The sequence below is a fragment of the Perca flavescens genome, unplaced genomic scaffold, assembly GCF_004354835.1.
Source record: "Perca flavescens isolate YP-PL-M2 unplaced genomic scaffold, PFLA_1.0 EPR50_1.1_unplaced_scaf_3, whole genome shotgun sequence".
Taxonomy (NCBI): domain Eukaryota; kingdom Metazoa; phylum Chordata; class Actinopteri; order Perciformes; family Percidae; genus Perca; species Perca flavescens.
Genome location: NW_021166680.1, coordinates 104,937 through 117,903, shown reverse-complemented (window position 1 = coordinate 117,903; position 12,967 = coordinate 104,937). Strand labels below are relative to the sequence as shown.

The 12,967-nt window shown below is 39.5% G+C and overlaps 1 long non-coding RNA gene across 1 annotated transcript; it reads left to right on the top strand.

Moving 5' to 3' along the window:
* Positions 1-5,492: 5,492 nt before the first annotated feature.
* Positions 5,493-11,422, top strand: LOC114551650 (uncharacterized). The gene is made up of 3 exons (XR_003691959.1): positions 5,493-5,650; positions 7,856-7,888; positions 11,345-11,422. It is a non-coding gene; the product is annotated as an uncharacterized LOC114551650 (long non-coding RNA).
* Positions 11,423-12,967: the final 1,545 nt, after the last annotated feature.

Genomic DNA, 12,967 nt, shown 5'->3' with positions numbered 1-12,967 from the left:
GTTTATGTCATGTTTTGAATGACAGCTTCACAACTGTACTCTGACATTCACTGCCTTGTGACAGTGATGCATAGTTAAAGAGACACAATCAGACACACTGTAAAACAATGTACACAAGCCTCCCATATTTAAGTTATAAAGGTAGCTTCACTGTCACCATTAAAAGATTACAATATCCATTCAAGTGACTTGCCTTTCACAGCTAAAGGAATCATGTTGACCTCTTGACATTTGAAGTTGTTTTAGGGTTACTTAACAAATACCCAGAGCCTTCAAATTAATGTCAGCTGTTCAACAATATTAACAGAATGGGTGTGCCAAGTTTGGGATCTCTGGGACAATCTGTTGAGACAATATGATACTTTTCATACTACAAAATGGTGACCTCTTCACCTAAAGAAGTGATGTCGACCTCTGGACATTTAAAGTAGATTTATGTTACCTTCCCAGGCACTCAGAGCCTCCAGATTCACAGGAGTTAATCATCAGTACTACAGGACTGTGTATGGAAAGTTTGGGCTGTGTGCGACACTCTTGTCAGAAGATATGCTACTTTTCACACTGAAAAAAGGTTTGACCTTTCTTCAAAACAGCTGAGGAGCTGCTGATGTCATGTGAACCTTGCAAACTCAAGTAGGGTATAAATAACAGAGGAAGGTCTGTGGGACAGTTTGCTAAGAAACCTACAATCATTGTCATACACTGTTAAATCAACTGAGGTATTGTTTATGTTATGTTTTGAATGACAGCTTCACAAATGTACTGTGACATTCAGTATTTACCTCTGCCACTGAGCTACCTTTGACAGTGATCCATATGCTAATAGATTCACTACATGCTGCACAACAATGAGCTTCACATAGAAGCACAGACTTATTGCATGGGGGAAACAGACAAACAGTTAAAGACACAATCAGACACACTGTAAAACAATGTACAAAAGCCTCCTACATTTAAGTTATAAAGGTAGCTTCACTGTCACCATTAAAAGATTACAATATCCATTCAAGTGACTTGCCTTTCACAGCTAAAGGAATCATGTTGACCTCTTGACATTTGAAGCGGTTTTAGTGTTACTTAACAAATACCCAGAGCCTTCAAATTAATTTCAGCTGTTCACCAATATTAACGGAATGGGTGTGCCAAGTTTGGGATCTCTGGGACAATGTGCTGAGACAATATGATACTTTTCATACTACAAAATGGTGACCTCTTCACCTAAAGAAGTGATGTCGACCTCTGGACATTTCAAGTGGATTTATGTTACCTTCCCAGGCACCCAGAGGCTCCAGATTCACAGGAGTTAATCATCAGTACTATAGGACTGTGTATGGAAAGTATGGGCTGTGTGTGACACTCTTGTCAGAAGATATGCTACTTTTCACACTGAAAAAAGGTTTGACCTTTCTTCAAAACAGCTTAGGAGCTGCTGATGTCATGTGAGCCTTGCAAACTCAAGTAAGGTATAAATAACAGAGGAAGGTCTGTGGGACAGTTTGCTAAGAAACCTGCAATCATTGTCATACTTACACTGTTACATCAACTGAGGTATTGTTTATGTCATGTTTTGAATGACAGCTTCACAAGTGTACTGTGACATTCACTGCCTTTCCTCTCTGCCACTGAGCTACCTGTGAAAGTGATCCATATGCTAATAGGGTCACTACATACTGCACAACAATGAGCTTCACATAGAAGCACAGACTTACTGCATGGGGGAAACAGACAACAGTTAAAGAGACACAATCAGATACATTTTAAAACAATGTACAAAAGCCTCCCACATTTAAGTTATAAAGGTAGCTTCACTGTCACCATTAAAAGATTACAATATCCATTCAAGTGACTTGCCTTTCACAGCTAAAGGAATCATGTTGACCTCTTGACATTTGAAGCGGTTTTAGGGTTACTTAACAAATACCCAGAGCCTTCAAATTAATGTCAGCTGTTCAGCAATATTAACAGAATGGGTGTGCCAAGTTTGGGATCTCTGGGACAATGTGCTGAGACAATATGATACTTTTCATACTACAAAATGGTGACCTCTTCACCTAAAGAAGTGATGTCGACCTCTGGACATTTCAAGTGGATTTATGTTACCTTCCCAGGCACCCAGAGGCTCCAGATTCACAGGTGTTAATCATCAGTACTATAGGACTGTGTATGGAAAGTATGGGCTGTGTGTGACACTCTTGTCAGAAGATATGCTACTTTTCACACTGAAAAAAGGTTTGACCTTTCTTCAAAACAGCTGAGGAGTTGCTGATGTCATGTGAACCTTGCAAACTCAAGTAAGGTATAAATAACAGAGGAAGGTCTGTGGGACAGTTTGCTAAGAAACTGCAATCATTGTCATACTTACACTGTTACATCAACTGAGGTATTGTTTATGTCATGTTTTGAATGACAGCTTCACAACTGTACTGTGACATTCACTGCCTTTCCTCTCTGCCACTGAGCTACCTGTGAAAGTGATCCATATGCTAATAGGGTCACTACATGCTGCACAACAATGAGCTTCACAAAGAAGCACAGACTTATTGCATGGGGGAAACAGACAACAGTTAAAAAGACACAATCAGATACACTTTAAAACAATGTACAAAAGCCTCCCACATTTAAGTTATAAAGGTAGCTTCACTGTCACCATTAAAAGATTACAATATCCATTCAAGTGACTTGCCTTTCACAGCTAAAGGAATCATGTTGACCTCTTGACATTTGAAGCGGTTTTAGTGTTACTTAACAAATACCCAGAGCCTTCAAATTAATGTCAGCTGTTCAACAATATTAAAAGAATGGGTGTGCCAAGTTTGGGATCTCTGGGACAATGTGCTGAGACAATATGATACTTTTCATACTACAAAATGGTGACCTCTTCACCTAAAGAAGTGATGTCGACCTCTGGACATTTCAAGTGGATTTATGACACACACACACACACACACACACACACACACACACACACTGCATGGGCGGAGAGCTGGTATCCTCTCCAAAGTAAAGGGTAGGTATTTATGGTGCTGGAGCCTCCCCTAGTGGCTAAAGGCGATGCTATACAGTGACATTGGCATGTGTGTACACTATTTGGAGTCTGTGCGACAATTATTTGACAACTTATTAATATCACACACACACACACACACACACACCCACACACACACACACACACACACACACACACACACACACACACACACACACACCCACACCCACACACACACTGCATGGGGGGAGAAGTGGCATCCTCTCCAAAGTAAAGGGTAGGTATTTATGGTGCTGGAGCATCCCCTTGTGGCTAAAGGCGATGCTGTACAGTGACATTGGCAGTGTCAATGTACAATTCGTCCAAAACAGTTAAAAAAGTCCCCCAAAACTCATAATTAGCAGTAATAGATACAGAGAAAGTACAGTTGCAATGATGAACTTTGACCTCTGGCAATGCCCCCATGTCCAGGTGTTTGGCAGGTGAAGGGTTAAAATTAAAAATATTAGAAAAAAATATTAATAGAGAAAATTCAATCAAAAAACTTGGAAAAAGTTTTTGACCAGAGAAGGGAAGATTGCAGAAGCAGTAGGGTGTTACTGCTTCTGCATTTTCCACTTCTCCGGTCCAAAAACTTAGAAAAAGTTTCTGACCGGAGAAGGGAAGATTGCAGAAGCAGTAGGGTGTTTCTGCTTATGCATTTTCCCCTTCTCTGGTCCAAAAACTTAGACATATTTTCTTGCTGTGCAGATGAGCTGAATGGAAAAATTGAAAAATCAAAATAATAGTGCATGACAGCAATTTTGGAAGCTTTAGCGATTGACAGATACAGCGGTGGCCTCGGCAAGCAGCTCCGGAGATGGAAAAGTGTGCAAAAGTAAAAAATGTCCAAAATTATGACAGACATGGAAGCTTTAGAACAAGTGATGACACAATGGACACAGGAAGTCCCGCCCAGCCCCTCGCTATTGGCCGCAGGGCACCTTCAGCTGGTGAGCTTCTCTCGGGGGAAGCACTTGGAGAAAATAAACACCCGAAAATTTACCCCAGGGAGGGTGCCCCATACTCGGGTAGAGGTCTGCCACCCCTCCCTCCCTTTAAGCCAGTGTGTAACCGGCCTTAATGTTGGACACTTTAAGGGTAAAGTGTTAACATAAGTGTAGAGGCTCTGGCCTCATTGCATCTCATTATACCCTGATGGCACCGGCAGCTTGTTCTTGGGATTGTATACTATAAAAATGAATAAATTGATAAATAGACATTGAACAGAGAAAAATTTAAATTAAAAGGATGGAAAATGGGTTAGACATACAAACAAAAGCTGTTCATTCATTCTTATTTCATTTTAACTAAACTTCTAAGGTTTGGCCCCTGTGTGTTCAGCGATGGAAAATAACCATACATTTACTCATGTATTCTACTTAAGTACAGTTTTGAGGTAATTACCATTCCGGTACTTTGTGCTTAAACTCTACAACAATTATAAGGGATCAATCTTTATTTACTATAATCAGTGAATAAATGATGACATACTAGTATAGATTACGCCAAGGGACAATTAAGCTCAACCCCATGTAAAGTATATAAAATTAAGTCCACCTTTACCAGTTGCAACATTATAGAGATGAACAAATTGATCCTTCAATAATTATAATACAATAACATAATTATTCTAAAATTTGCCATGTTGCATTGTGAATACTTTTCAGACTGTAAGCATATTCAGTGCTAATATTTTTTTTTACTGAGGTAAAATTCTGAATATATATTTACTTGTAACTATTTATACAATGAGATATTACTATTTTACTTCAGTAAAAGGTCTGAGTACTTCTTCAACCACTGATATACATACAATAATATATATGGTTAAACTTTACTTTTAAGAGCGAAATTTTAATGTTACATTTCTTATTTTGCAGTAGTACTACAGTAGAACTGTAGTGATAGTTGGGAATCTTGTGTGATTTCCAACCCTGCAACCTGTAAAACAGGCCTGAGTCAGAGGTGAACAGCAGAATATTGCTCTTTGCCACACACACTGCAGAGAGCTCTCTGCAGAAAGCTGCCCTTCCCCCCACCTGCAGACTAGAGCTGAAGCTCAGAGCTCAGGCATGAGACAGGAGGAGCATTAGACGGGAAGTCATTATAATATGATTATATTTAAAAGTAAGATATTATAAAGTAATATCTCATTGTATAATGAGATATTACTTTATTACTTAAGTAAAATGTCTGAGTACTTCTTCAACCACTGATATACATACAATGATATGGTTAAAATTTACTTTTAAGAGCAAAACTTTAATGTTAAAGTTCTTATTTTGCAGTGATAGTTGTGAATCTTGTGTGATTTCCAACCCTGCAGACTATAAAACAGGCCTCAGAGTCAGAGGTGAATATTGTGAGGTTCTCTTCACTGCTGCAGCTCACTTAATTAATGGCCCATCAGAGGGAGGGGCCGCCCCCCGCTCTCTGCCATACACACTGCAGAGAGCAGGTGACCTGCAGGTGACCTGCACTCACAGGCAGCTGCCCTTCCCCCCACCTGCAGCGTGCAGTTGAATCTCAGAGCTGAACGAGAAGATACAGCAGATGCTACCTTTTAAAAGATTGGAGCGACTCAACTAAAGAAAAGACTACTTTTAAACTGTTTCTGTGCAGGTAAGATTTTATGAACTCTTATTTTTAGTTTCCACACGTCAGTTAATGTGGTTTGTGCAAAATTATTTCGGCACATTTAGACTTTTTATTGCAGAATGGAGTTGCCAGTTGTAGTAAATTGTAACTACTAACTTAATCGTCAGGCAGTGACTTTTTGTATAACTATGTGAACATGTATTAGTTTCAAGTTTTATTAGTTTTTTTTAACAACATTGCAGTGAGCCCGTGCACGTTGTGTCCTAGCACCGCCGAGCCCGATTTAAAGCCGACAATTTTTTAATACGTGGGGCGTTATAACTGACGTTGTCAACTACAATTCAGAGTTGTTTGAACTACAGAAATCTGTTTAGAATGATCTTAATGAATAATGCAACAAGAGTGAAGCATGTAAACTGCGTTGTTTGTTTGAATGGATCGCAAATGGATCCGAATGAAGAAATGTAAAATAAAAAACTCATTTCTCTGTGAGGGCTTCTCCCTCATGGTTGGAGAAGTAACAAAAGTGAGCATTGAAGGCTGACTATCGTCTTTTCTGCAGCCTGCTTCATGTGTCTGTTCATTGTCCAATTCCCCGTTTTATTTGCTGCCATAGGCGAGCAGCGCGCTGCACTTAGGCCGGTTACACACTGTCTGCATGGCGTGAGCGTGTCAGCTGCGTGGCGTGTCCGTTTATATTTCAGCTCCGTGACACTGCTCAGATGCGACTCGAGCCGTGCATGCTAGAAATAGAACCGACGCCAACGCCTATTTTTCACGTGAGACGCCAGCGTGTTGGAAGCGTTTCCAGGCCAAATAGAATAGGAAAGATGTTTGTATGTCATTTAGACACTAATGCATATTAATAAATGACATGTTGATGTTTGAAAGCCTCTAGGTTTTGATATAAATGCATATATATATATATATATATATATATATATATATATATATATATATATATATATATATAATAAAAAAATCGATTTTCTAATATTGCACCTGTTAATACAGAACAAAATATTCTGTAGTTTATTTTGCTGTCAATAATCACATCAGTATATATTTGTGTTTAACATGGTATTTCATCATATCAATGGGAAACATCCATGTGTCCAGACAAGGCCAGCAGCAGCAGCGCCGCGTCAGACACGTTTCTGGTGTGAAAAGACGTAGAAAACGCCACGCAGACGCCACGCTCACGCCGGACACATGGGTGTTTTCCATAAACATAAATATATTCTGATCTGATTACAGCAAAGACAACGTCCACAGTATTGACGGCAAAAAGGCTACAGAATTTTTCGTTCTGTATTAACAGATGCAATATTAGAAAATCTATTTTTTTTTAAAATTACATTTATATATTTGCATTTATATCAAAACCTAGAGGCTTTCAATCATCATGTAATTTATTAATATGTATTTGTGTCTAAATTACATAAAACATATTTTCCTATTCTATGTTGCCTGGAAATGCTTCCAACACGCTTGCGTGAAAAATAGGCGTTGGTTCTATTTCTAGCATGCTGCTTGAGCCGCGAGCTCAAGCCGCACCTGAGACGTGCGTCTCACACAGGCAGTGTGTAAGCTCTAACTTGTTAACGTGGGAGCCGAAATATAAAAGGACACGCCACGCAGCTGACATGCTCACGCAACGCATCCAGTGTGTAACCGGCCTTAATGCACTCGACAAAGCCGACACATATGTTGTCACTGCCCACAACTTGTTTAAAACAGTTCCATACCTCTGACTTTCCTCCAAACTTGCTCAAAGTTAATTCTCCTGTCTTTCTTTGGACTAAATATAGGTAAAATTTCTGATTATTGCATAGCTTTCTCCCCACCCAATTAAGTAATGATTAAAAAAACACATGCTTGATCAAGGGCCCGGACGGCCTTAGGATAGTTATGGAAAATAACGGCCCCCATGTTTTTATGTGCTAAAACATGCTATAGTCGTTAATATCTTAATGAGATTTTGGGGATGTCACTGATATTTGTGGGGGGGAAGAAGTGTAATGCAACTATTGTGGCAGCAAAGTTTAGTCTCAATTGTAAAATACTTGAGTTCAAATGTAGTTATAAGACACTACAGCAGAGAGGTACACTTTAGAAACTACACTGCAGTTAATGCTTAACAGTCTGTTTTTATTTTGAATCCAAAGTAGCTGTAGCTGTGCTCTCATGGCTTGTTTGTAAAGTTTTCAATCTTCTTTTTGGTTTTAGGTCCAGAAGTTGATGGCTGTGAGAAAAACACAGGTATGTGCGTTTATAAAATCTTTACTCTATCCTGATGTAGACTTTTCAATAGAACAGTTGGTAATAGTTTAATTCAATGTTAAAAGACTCTGGAATCGTAGGTTAGGGTTAGGCTGCTCATTCTGTACTCAGACGTATGAATGAAGGCAGTTAATATTTTAATTTGTGGGTATTTGTGATATTATAAATGTGGTACATAAAGTAAAAGTATAGAAATAAAAGATTAATATGCACAAATATGCACTGAGAATGGTTTTCTTATCTAATTGTAGCACATTGAATTGCAATATACTTAAGTTTCTTAGCCCTATTATTATTTACGCTAGTATTACTATTTTCTGGAAAACCCTCAGCACCCATCACCACTTATATACAACATCATAAATGACTGTATGTCCAAGTAACCCTAACACTGGATCACAAAACTGCAAGGTGAAAGGATCAATTTCATGTCTTCTCTGGAGATGTTCAGATACATTATGGTGGGGATTTGTGAAAATGTCAGCTCAAGTTTTAAACAATAGAGGTCATAAGTCAATTTCATGGTAATATTTGAGGGGATAGTTTTATGGCACTTATTCGTACAGCCAAATGAATTCAATTATAGAGCAGTTTCACTGTGCTAGATGAATTAATACTAAATAAAAATAGCAGGCTTATTATATTTTTATGTAGCTTATTTACAGTTCTGAAAACCCATTGTTTAAGTGTTGATGGTGTTCAGTGAGGTTTGTCTTCTGACTGTGGTTGAAGGAAGTTAGTCGTACACTCGTAGCTAATGTTTTGGCATGATATTTTCTTACGTCTTCTAACTGTGTCTAGGGCTGGGACGGTTACCGCATTACCGCGGTCGCGTGACGCCTACCACGGGTCTGAGCTCGTCACCGTCATCACCGCAAAAACAAACATTGGCCTGCACGTTAGGGGTGGGAATCCCCAGAGGCCTCACGATACGATATCCTCACGATACTTGTGTCATGATACGATATTATTGCAATTTATTACCTTTTTTCCAACTTCAAATTTTTCCCAATTTTAAATTATGTCCCCAAAAGGAAACTTTGTCAACGTTTTATCTAAAAAGATAAATTTCTCTGTTTGTTCATCTCACTTCAATTTTATTGCTGCAAAATGAGAAAGTCAAGCTGACAAACCGACCAACACATTTATCATAAAAGATCGATACTTGGCGTCTCTGTATTGATACAGTATTGCCATGGAAAATATTGCGATACTATACTGTATTGATTTTTTTTTTTTTTCCCGACCCCTACTGCACATTGTGTCTAATGACATGGATTGTATCTGATGACATTGTGTGTTACATGGATTCAAGGTTTTCTAAACAAAACTTATCCGACTTTTCACGAGTTGCGGAGCACAATGTTCCATACCATGTATTACGGTACGAAAGGTAAAGCCATTTCTCCATTCTAAGCTGAGGTAGACACGTTGAATTTCAGCCTGCATGCACGTTTCGTAGCCTAAAACAGAGTGGCTTATATTGGTAGAGAGAGCAAACTGCAGAGTGACCAAGTCGCCCTCTGGGCTTTCTGTCTGCTCAGCTGCTAGACGGGCTGCACTCGGGCTGCAACATGTAAGTTAAAAGCCAATGTTTTTTTGGGGGTAACTTAGGGCTGGGCGATATGGACCAAAAGTCATATCCCGATATATTTTGGCTGAATATCGATATACGATATATATCCCGATATTTTTTTCCGCAAAGTGAGAGCAAATGTTCAGTCAAAGCCAAAATCAAATATGACATGTCACAAGTAGTTTCATAGAAACAGTTGCAAAATCAAATAAATAATAAACCGGTTTCTTCACCTGGTTCATGATTAAATGCTCAGCTGCTCACCTAAATACTGTATAACAGGAGTACCTTTTTTGAAATCAAAGCTCCATATTTGTGATTCGTTCCAAAGGTCAATTAAGCTTTTGATATTAATATAATCTACTTTGTTCAAAATGTAATGCCTCATGCCTGTAAGCCTAGGTTTATAGTCCCATTCTTCCACTTGATACTGCTTCCACTTAAGTAAACTAAAAGATGAACTATCGACTACAAAACAAAGAAACTAATTAATGTGTTAATACAAAGAATATTTATTATGATCGGTTCACAGATCTGAGTCCAAACGGAAACTTCACCCTTCTGAACTAAGAGTTTCTGCTTCAAGGTGAAGTTTAAAACAGACTGAAATGTCCAGGCTCATTCCTCCACTATTTATTTCTGTATGTATTTATCGTTACATGTCATTTTAACGGGCACTGAGCTCCAGATCCTGCAGCTGCAGACGGTCTCTGCTGCCCGCTGTAGCTTCTCTCCGTCCGCCTGCCCCGGCAAACTTAGTGGAACTTTCCGCCCGATATCGACATACAGGTCGTCCTGGACTACGTGTAAGATCCTACCGATCACCACTCTGTCTTTGGCTGGTCCGATTTGGATCAGCGGGGACCCACGCGCAGCAGCGAGGCAAAGCTGTGTTTTTACTGGGGAAGAGACGCTGCGGCCGGCCACGGAGCTCTCCGCCTCCCGCTGCCGCCGGAGCTCAGATTGCTGGTCGAAGGCGGCATACATAATCATAAAACACATTGTCACCTGTTAAATGTTATTCATTGCTGTTTGTTCTTTTCATTTCCTCTATCGAACATAATTAAGCAGTACAAAAGTCCGGCATCTTTAGCGTTGATCTGAATGCTTCGGACCTCTGTTCCAAGATGGCGGCGGTTTTGACGTATGTTTAGAACCTCAAGGCGACATCTGTGTATATATCTATGGGAGCAAGGATCACATTTGAACTATATCGATATATGCGATATGGTCTAATTCCATATCTCATTTAAAAATATATCGATATATTTTTAATATCGATATATCGCCCAGCCCTAGGGTAACTCCATTCACTTTACCGGCAGTATTGACAACAGATAAAGCCACCGTGTCTTGAGAAGCACTAGCTTGTTGTTTTATTGTTCACTTTTAACTCACTTTATATTATCTTTCCTCTCTTTTCCTCACAGCGGTACTCTACTCTCCGTTACCGCTCGCTCTCCTTGTGCGACCACACGGGCACTGACTTAAGGCACCCTGCCATTCTCGCTCTAACTTGCGCTACTCTTGTAATGGGGTATACCGCGCTAAAAAAGCTAAATTTCTTGCTTTTCAACCGCGGTAGAAAAAAATACATACCGCCCCAGCCCTAACTGTGACAAGCCTTTTTTTCAACACGAGTAAAAATCCTGAATTTAAAACACACTTTTAACATTTGACATACTGGACATCCAAAAACAGTATGCTTGACATCTGCCTTTTCCAAGTATGGCAGAATTTTTTTTCTCAAGTGTTAAATATGTACAGTCCATTTTCAAGATAATCGTAGCATGGCTCTGTAAAGTTGGACTTGAAAGTGAATGTGATGTCTTTCTCATGATTATGCTTTTTACTTACAGTTGGACTGTGTCTTTGAGGAGTCAGGAAGTGATTTCTCTGGGTCTGAACTATGCAGCCACACTGGATTGGACCCAGATTACAAGCTACCTCTGAATGCATCATCATCCAGTGATGATGAAGATTTGAAAAGCCCAGGCAAAGCTAAGAAATTGTCCCATAAAGAAGAGTTCAAAGGTACAGACACAAGTTCAAGTGAAGATGGAGATCCGCAAGGAGGCAAAATCACCATTGGGAAAAAAAGAACACAAAAACGTATGCAAAAATACAAAATAAAGAACAAAAGAGGACCAAAAAAGATAAAGTGACTGTAACCGTGACTGTAAAAACTTGTACGAAAAGAGAAGGCCACAAACGTGCACCATCAAAATTTCAGCTTGTTGTCAGTGCAGTAAAGCGGCTTACCGAGTTTAGTCCAGGCAAAATTGAGTATGGGAAACCTTCAACAGCTGTTAAAATTGGATTCTGTCTTAAAGGAGCTGCAGAGGTACAGATTGGGCAGGCTCTTATGCATGATGATGATCAGGCAGAGAAGAAGGCAAAAAAGTTCTTGGAACCTTTGGAACGAAACTGGAGAAACAATGTTTCTGTCAGTGCTCACCAAACTATCCAAGAAAAGAGATGGAATAAAAAAGAGGACATCCCCCTCACCAAAAATGTGATTGGGCTGAGTGATCATCTCAGGATGGTAGAAGACTAATCAAGAGGGGAACAGCTGAGTTTAACAGCATACAAGACACTAAATGAGACAGTAATAGCACAGGTCATCGTCTTCAACAAGCGACGTGAAGGCACGCATCACGCTTGACACTTGAAGCCTACAAGAAAGGAAGCACAAATTCCATAAACGAGGCCATTTATGTAACCCTGTCACCACTGGAGAAAGAGCTGAGCAAGCGTTTAACTCGCATAGAAGTACGCGGAAAAAGAGGGAGAAAGGTACCTGTTTTCTTGACCGACAAAATGAGGGAGTCCATAAACTTGTTGATTAAAAGGAGAGATGAAGCTGGTGTTCTTGCTGAAAATCCCTATCTCTTTGCAAGACCCGGTGTGATGACGCACATACGAGGGTGTGACTGTCTGCGAAAATATGCAGAGAAAAGCGGAGCAGAAAACCCTGATCTCCTGAGGTCAACTAAATTAAGAAAACAGGTTGCCACACTCTGCCAACTGCTGGATCTGAGTGAACAAGAGCTAGAACAAGTTGCAAGGTTCATGGGGCATGACCTCAGAGTCCACCGTGACTTTTACAGACAGACAGACAAAACATTTAAAATTGCCAAGATAAGCCAGCTTCTATTTGCAATGGAACAAGGCGCCTCCACCTTCAAGGGAAAGAACCTTGATACAATTGATCCTTCTGTCTGTGGTATGTATGCACGGTTACAGATATCCTAATTAATAGAAACATTTTCAGGAAAACCACAGACTCATAGCTATACCTTCTTATGTGCAGGTTATGTTCACTGCTACCATTAGTGTGTAACTTTCTGACTAATTGTCCGTTAGAACTAAATTTTTCAGTTATGTTTATATATGCAGTCAGTGTTTAAAAAGACCAAACAAAATTAGCAAAGTGTCACTGTGTTATATATTACTAAATGGATTTTTTCCTTGTTTTTGTG